We start from the raw sequence: 8,910 nt of genomic DNA on the forward strand, positions 1-8,910 counted from the left end.
GCCAATTTATGCTACAATGCCCAGATATTCCACTAAGTGGCACTTTCCTTTAGTGTAATTTGCTTGAAATTGGCCAAACCAATTGCAAAAAATCGGCACATTTTAAGTGTAGAATACATCCAGTGCAATTAAACTTCTTGTGATCTATTGCACCTGTTTAAACAACATCACATTGGAAACCGGCCCCCTCCACAAAAGTGGTCATGCTCCCAGATCAAATGAACCATGATTATGACGTTCAACTAACTGAACCCTTCAAGGAGGTTCTAAAAATTTAAGGTTTTTTTAGGTGTAAGGGCACTAATAGGCACATTTTAAAATATTTTTAATTTACTAAGAAACTGAGCAATGTGTGCAACAAAATTAGTAAATGGTTCTACATGGATTTTTAAAGCTTTTTTTCAATCATTTTCAAATTGGGTTTCACCCAAGTGGTGGATTAACACAGTAATTAAAAGTACTTACTTTATGATAAGCTCATTTTCGGCTGTATTAATAACCTGCACCAGGTTTCCAATCTTAAAAAGTTCAGTAAATATTTTAATGCGTTTTTTTTCCATTACAATCTAAAAACTTGTGGATTTTGCTGATTCATGGGCGATGTTATATTTGGCAATATGCAAATAAATTTGAGTGGTGCTTGAGCAAAGAAAAGCTACTTAAAATCAGTGCAATTTTGAGTGCAAAATATGCCTGGAACACTGCACTCAAAGTGGAAACTCTGGCCTGGATGTTGCATAAATCAAAAACAGGTTCCCTTCATCCTTAACAACTCTATGTACAGTAGTGCCCTGATTCAGGGAACACCACCACCACCTGGAAGTTCCCCTCGAAGCCACTCACCAACTTGGAAATATATCGCTGTTCCTTCACTGTTGCTGGGTCATATTCGTGGAACTCCCTTCCTAACAACACTGTGGGTGTACCTACACAACATGGACTGCAGCGGTTCAAGAAGGCAGCTCACCACCACCTTAAGGGCAACTAGGGATGGGCAATAAATGCTGGTCTAGCCAGTGAAGCCCACATCCCATGAAGGAATTTTTTAAAAGTTAATTTGAATCAGAAATGAAATTACTATTTATTTTATTAAGGAAAAGGGCAGTTGAATGACTCCCATGTCTAATACTGGAACACCCCTCTGTGTTTGTTCAATAATTAAATAGTACTTAGATTTGTTGTGCTAAAACCATCTGTTACATTCACTTAACCATCATTATTGGAAGTAAAAACTCTGTTCCTTTCCAAACCACTGATGACTTTGAGTGCCTGAGATTCTAGAGTCCACTTTTTCCCTGTTAACAGGATCTAATTAGCTAGCCAAGTCTACAACTCCGTGTTGCTCATGACATGAGAGTATCATTGAATGCGTTTCTAGTATTCGACCCGTTATTCACAGACCCAAGTGCCAGCAATTGAGTCCACTGTCCAGAAATACGATTGTATTTTTGATTTGCCCTGCACCAGCCTGTGAACAGCCCATTATTTAAGGATCCGCATCAACTCTTTCTTGGTGCACAAAGAGAGGATTACAAAAGGGGAAATGAACTGTACAGTTGTGGGAAAGAAGGGGGGACGCGTTCAGTCCATGTTTATATTGTTGCTCCTTCGATAGATTCACCCAATTTATTGTTGTGGTAACATTATAAATGCGCCCGCAAAAAACAACATGCTTTTCGGTTCAGTACAAATATCAAACAGCAAATTTCTCTCCCCTGAACTTGTTCGTTAAACCCGCAAGATCTGGCTGCAGACTTCCTGCTTTACCCACACTCAACGGCCGAATTCAATGCGACCACCCGCCAAGTCACAAGTTTCAGATTAAACACAGGCTGGTATTTTGGGGATTTTTTCCTCATCAGCTTTTGCTTTCGAACGGATATTTCCGGGACGAGTAAACTAACATTCTCTCCGTGGGCAAACATAGAAATGTATCTTTTTCCTTTTTGTTAAAAAAGAAAAGTAAACATTGCAATGCATATTTCATTTTTTATTAATGTCGCTTTTCAACTTGCATTAAAATGTTAATGGTTGGAAAATTTTAGTGCGTTTTCAATATATATTTATAGATAGATAGATGTTTGGTTATTAAGATGTGAAGAATATTGTACTCACCACTCTGTATATTTTGTCTCACCAAGAATATTCGGAGCTGTAGCAGGCGGCGCTATCCTTGCCCAGTCTGAAAGCGTCAGAGTTCTAAATTCCTCATTCGATGGTAGTGTCGCTGAACATGAAGAAACTTTTTTTTGTCTGTTTACAGCCAGATAACGAATCAAACTGGGGAAAGCAGCCTTGCTTTTGAGGTGTTCGAGTTGTGCAGCAGGTCTCAGCAAACAAGCTGTGAAACAGGCGGAGTGTGCCAGTGACTGTGAAACAGGCGGAGTGTGCCAGTGACTGTGAAACAGACGGAGTGTGCCAGTGACTGTGAAACAGGCGGAGTGTGCCAGTGACTGTGAAACAGACGGAGTGTGCCAGTGACTGTGAAACAGGCGGAGTGTGCCAGTGACTGAAACAGACAGAGTGTGCCAGTGACTGTGAAACAGACGGAGTGTGCCAGTGACTGTGAAACAGACGGAGTGTGCCAGTGACTGTGAAACAGACGGAGTGTGCCAGTGACTGTGAAACAGACGGAGTGTGCCAGTGACTGTGAAACAGACGGAGTGTGCCAGTGACTGTGAAACAGACGGAGTGTGCCAGTGACTGTGAAACAGACGGAGTGTGCCAGTGACTGTGAAACAGACGGAGTGTGCCAGTGACTGTGAAACAGACGGAGTGTGCCAGTGACTGTGAAACAGACAGAGTGTGCCAGTGACTGTAACAAGACTGCCAGGATGCCCACTCACAACACAAACCCAGACTTTGACCGCAAGCACCAGTGGAAAACGAGATCTCCGTTTCTACAAACGTGTAGAATGTATCTTAGTTTTTGTTTTAACGTTTTTTTTTAGAAAGATGTAATACGTTAAAACTTTTATTGCCTTGAACTTCTATTTACGTTTTTATGGATCTCAAAAGTTTTAGCACATCTTCAAAAATTATTATACAGGGAATGTTCGGTTATTGCCTTAATGTATAAAGAAGATTGCACTCACTGCTCTCTGTACTTTGTGACACAATATTCCAAGGCCCAGCAGAGTATGTTCTGTGGCTCGATCTGCTGCTGTTCCCGCCAGAGCTCTGAAATCTTCATTAGAATTTTTTTTCCCCAACTAATGTGAAGAAGTTTTCAACTGCTTCCTGTTTCATCAGCTTCTGGCATGTCTCAAATGACCCTCTCATCGACCTCACTCTTTCAAAGTGTTCACCTAGATTTGTGGTGCATAGTACTTTGTTGTTAATTGTGAGGGTTTACCCCCCCGCCCCCTGTTTGGGTTTGATGTTTAGGGGGATGATGGTATCAGTGCTGGTGATTGACCATTTTCCCATTCTTTTGCAAAGATTTACTAGGATGTTGCCGGGTCTCAAGGAGTTGAGTTGCAGGGAAAGATTAAACAGGTTAGGACTTTATTCCTTGGAGCGTAGAAAGATGAGGGGAGATTTGATAGAAGTTTACAAAATTGTGAGGGGTATAGACAGAGTAAATGCGAGTAGGCTCTTTCCACTTAGATTAGGAGAGATAAACACGAGAGGACATGGTTTTAGGGTGAAAGGGGAAAGGTTTAGGGGTAACATTAGGGGCAACTTCTTCACTCAGAGAGTGGTGAGAGTGTGGAACGAGCTACCATCTGACATGGTAAATGCGGGCTCACTCTAAGTTTTAAGAATAAATTGGATAGATACATGGATGGGAGAGGTCTGGAGGGTTATGGACTGGGTGCAGGTCAATGGGATTAGCGGAATAATATTTCGGCACAGACTAGAAGGGTCAAATGGCCTGTTTTCTGTGCTGTAGTGTTCTATGGTTCTATATAACGAGCATCAAATGCTTGTGGGTGAAGATTAGCATTGACCAGATGGATCCTATCAAGAGTTATCAAGTTTGTAAACGTTTTCCATTTCCCACATCTGCCATTTTGTGATCACCAGAATCACACAGTGTAGAAGAGACCCTTCGGCCCATCAAGTCTGCACTGACACATGAGAAACACCTGACCTACCTACCTAATCCCATTTACCAGCACTTGGCCTTGAATGTTATGACATGCCAAGTACTCATCCAGGTACTTTTTTAAAGGATGTGAGGCAACCTGCCTCCACCACCCTCCCAGGCAGCACATTCTAGACGGTCACCACCCTCTGGGTAAAAAAGTTTTTCTTAATATCACCCCCACCCCCTAAACCTCCTGCCCCTCACCTTGAATGAAACCATTATAAAACATGGCTCATTTTTATGGAAAACTCAAGGCAAGTAAATATCCTGCATGATCTGTCTATACTAGGTGGTCATCAAGATTTTTAATAATACCAAATGGATATGGACAATCCTCCAAATCCCCTTTTTGGTGGGATTTGGGGAATGGGAGTATTGTTAGAGTAAGCTGTGGTACTGCATTTTTGTGTCTTGGAGGAATGTTTCCTCCCTATGTTTAAAGAAGAAGCCACTTTGACATTTAACTTCTAAAATTAAATTCCAGGAGGGTTTGTAGGTAGCTGTTTTGTATCTTAATTTTTTGCATTCTCTTGATGTTGCAGCAAGGGCACATTCTAATGAAGAAAGAGATCCCATAATCCTTGTCTAAAGACTCTTAAAGATGGCAAGCATCATTCTGACTTACCCAGTGACACACACCTCTTGCCATAGTAATGTAATTCACAGAATTGTTCCAGCACAGAAGAAGGCCATTTGAACCATTCTGAATGCACCAACTCTCCAAATGAGTAATTGATCTAGTACTATTTCCCCATAACCCTGCACATACTTCCTTTTCAGATAACTATTGTATTCCCCTTTGAACCTGCCTCCACCACATTCTCACGCAATGCATTCCAGGTCTCAATCACTTGCTGCATGAAAAAGTTTTCCTCATGCTGCCATTGCTTCATTTGTCAATGACTTCAAATCTGTGCCCCCTCATTCTCAATCCTTTCAAGAGTGGGAACAGCTTCTCCTTATCTACTCTGTCCAAACAACTCATGATTTTGAATACCTCTGTCAAATCTCCTCTTAGCCTTCTCTTCTTCAAGGAAAACAGTTCCAACTTCTCCAATCTATCTATATAATTGAAGTTCATCATCCCTACAACCAATCTTGTGAATCTTTTCTGCACTATCTCCAATGCCTTCACAAAGTGCAACACCCAGGACTGGACGCAATACGCTAGCTGAGGCCGAATTAGTGTCTTATACAAGTTCGACATGGTTTCCTTGCTCTTGTGTGCCATGTCCCTATTTATAAAGCCTAGCATAATGTATACTTTATTAATGACTTTCTCGACCTGTCCTGCCACATTGGGAAAAACTTGTGCATAAATAACCAGGTCCCTCTGCTCCAGTGCCCCCTTTAGCATTGTACTCTTTATTTTATATTGTCTCTGTGTTCCTCTTGCCAAAATACATCATTTCATATTTCTCCGCATTGAACTTCATTTGCCAATTGTCCACCCATTCCACTAAGTTGTCTTTGTGCTTTTATGTTCTACTCTATCCTCCTCACTGTTCACAATGCCTCCAAGTTTCATATTGTCCACAGATTTTGACATTTTTCCCTGTACACCTATGACTAGGTCATTAATGTATATCAAAAAGCACAAGAGTCCCAACACTGACCCCTGGGGAACCCCACCACAAACCTTCCTCCAGCCTAAAAAACATCATTAACTACTACTGTTTTCTGCCACTCAGCCAATTTCATATCCATGTAGCTACTTTCCATTTTATTCCATGAGCTATAACTCTGCTCACAAGCCTGTTGTGTGGCATTTTATCAAACGCTGTGAATGAAAGGTTATTCTGTTTTAGGGATGATTATAATACAGGTTTTAAATGTGATGTTCAGTTTCGCATGCACATGTCTGGCAATTGATCCATAATATCTTCAAGAGCATTGTTTAACCTTTCACTTTTTTGCTTACACTTCTCACCTTAATTCCTAGAAAATTGTGCAAGGTATGAATCTAGAATTTTGGTAATATTCTCCTAAGTGAACTCTCTTGAGCTCCTGACCCTTTCACCAATGAATCTATTACTATTACATCAGGAGCATACTGCTCCATTACCTGCCACTTGCAATAATTACCTTTCCCTTCAGAAGAAGAATCTTTATCCAGTTCCTCACTCTGTCAGTCCTGTGGACTAACAGACACACTTCTACACAGCACTGGATAAATAACAGCAAGAACAGTCTGCCTTTTCTCAAAACAAAATCCTCTTCATAAATATCTCAGCGCCTTCCCATCAGTGGGAAGGGCAGGCAGGGAACAACAGAACTGTCTTTCTACTCCACCCATTCAAGGATAACTCCTGCTTTTTGCTCCTTCACTCCTCAAATAACAGCCTACCCAAGAGAATGAAGTGTCTGTTGTTGAAGTGACAGTAGCAGCCTTTCGTGAAAATGATGTGTTCCTGCGCCACATGGGAACTCCAGAGCACATGATCCACATACTTCATGTGCAGAAAGTACCTCCAGTTGCTCGAACTTGAACTCAGGATTTCTTAGCTTGAGGAGAGGCTGGAGACGCTGCAGAGCATAAGGGCGGCTGGGATATTCCAGGAGCTGAATGGGTGCCCTGCAGCAACTCGGGCTTCAGAATAATAGGTGAGTGTCCAACAGGCAGCGTAGGAAGGAGCAGACAATGCAGGAATCTTCCAGGAGTGTGGTACTCAAACGGAATGCCAGTAAGGGTGACACTACCATGGGGGAGTGCAGTCTGCAACATATCCCTGGTGCTGTGGGGCAAATGACTGCACACAGGGCACAGCCAAGTATAGAAATTCAGTGGTCGTGAGGTTTGGATAGTCAAGGGGACAGACACACTTTCTGCAACTGTCAATGCACATCCTGCATAGTGTGTTACTTCCCTGGTGCCAGGGTAAAGGACATGACTGAGAGGGTGTCGAGTATTTTGGAAGGGGAAAGGGCAACAGCGAGAAGTCGTGGTCAAGGTGGGAACCAATAGCAAAGGAAGAAAGAATTGAAGTCCTGCGGTCAAGAGTATCAGGAGCTCAGAAGTAAAAAAGCAGAACTTCAAAGGTAGTAACCTCTGGATTACCCCCAGCACCATAAGTTAGTGAATATAAGAACAGGTGGATAAGAGGTTACTTCAAGGCCGGAGAAACGGTGAAGGAGGGAGGGCTTCAGATTCCTGATACATTGAGACCACTTCATAAATAAGAAGTATCCGACAGAGGGCAAATGCGAGGCAGAATAAAATGGGTATATATGTAAATTCATGTCTCATAGAATTATGGTTGATGCTGCAGGCAGAAGTCACCACATGGAAATATGATATCGTGGCAATAATAGATACATGGATCAAAGATGTGGAGAATTAGGAACTTGATATTCCTGGTTACAAGACATTAAAGAAAGATAGGAAAGGAAAAAAAGGCTGTGGCAATATTGCTCAAAGAAACTGCTATAGCACTGCAGTAAGGGATTAAAGACAGAATCTATTTGGTTAGAATTACGGAACAACAGAGGAGCTATTACACTATTGGGTGTATACTATAGGCCACCAAATGGTGGGAAGGAAATGAAGGAGTATACTTGCAGGCAAATCACAGGAAACTGCAAGAACTACAGAGTACTGAAGAATGAAATACTTGAATTATCTCAATATAGACACATAGTAACAGTCAGCATAGATACAAAATTGGATAAGGGACAAAAAACAGAGTGGTGGTGAATGGTTGTTTTGCACACGGCAGGGCAATGTACAGTGGTGTTCCCCAGGGGTCTGCATTAGGACCACTGCTTTTTTTGATATGTATTGACGGCCTGGACATAATTTCAAAGTTTGCAGGTGATATGAAGCTCAGAAATGTAATAACCAACAAGGATGATAGTGGCAGATTCCAGGAGGGCATAGATTGGTGTAATTCATGAAAATATAATAATTCTCATAATATTATTGTGATTTATTGTAAAGGTAGGTTAATAGCGGGGTTTGGGTAGTTTGTGTGTGGGAGGGGGGATGTCATTGATTGGAGACAGCTGGTCTGGAGGCTTTGATGCATCAAAAAAAAACGTGGTTTGAAATGCTAAATACATAAACATGCTGAAGCTTAGAATGAGGTGTGAGGAAAATTTGCGTTTTTAGATAAATTAGGTTAGTTTGAATTTCAAAGAGATGGTAAGATGATACACCTAGCCAGAAGAAGCTAACCCAAACGGTGTTTATTTTTTCCCAAAGATTACTGGTAAATCTTGATAAGTAAAGTTGCAAAGACATATTGGAACAATGGAATTTACATTAAAAAGGGAGAAACCTGTATAGAGGAGATGAGGCTGTGTCAGAGGAGAAGACATTCTAAGATTTTACACAAGTTGAAAAGCCTCCAGCCTTTGTGCATCAAGTTGCTTCCCACAAAACCAAAGCTGAGAAAATTCACCTTGAATTTTCCTATCCAGGGTATTGTGTTGCTTTGCCTGGACCTGTTTAAATCTATTTGTTTTTACCGTTGCCTTAACAGAGGCTGGAGCCAGATTAATTAGGGGTTTGAGGGGTCATTATAGTAGTAATTTGTAGATCTATATATGTGCTTGAAATCTTTTCTTTTGTTAAATGTTTAATTGAGTTTTCTAAACCTCTGAAGTCCATGATAGCCTTATTACTTCTGAATTCAGGGCACGCATCTCGAAATAAAATACAAATTGCAAAACAGTTGTGACTGTGTAATCAAGTTTCCCTCATGGATTTGATCCACCCAGCACACACTATCTGCTACATCATAACAGACAAACGGCAGATGAAATTTAACACTCAGACATATGAAGATATACTTTTTGGTGGAAAAAAGAGGAGAGGC

This window comes from Cetorhinus maximus, chromosome 10 (genome assembly GCF_964194155.1).
Source record: "Cetorhinus maximus chromosome 10, sCetMax3.hap1.1, whole genome shotgun sequence".
Classification (NCBI taxonomy): Eukaryota; Metazoa; Chordata; class Chondrichthyes; order Lamniformes; family Cetorhinidae; genus Cetorhinus; species Cetorhinus maximus.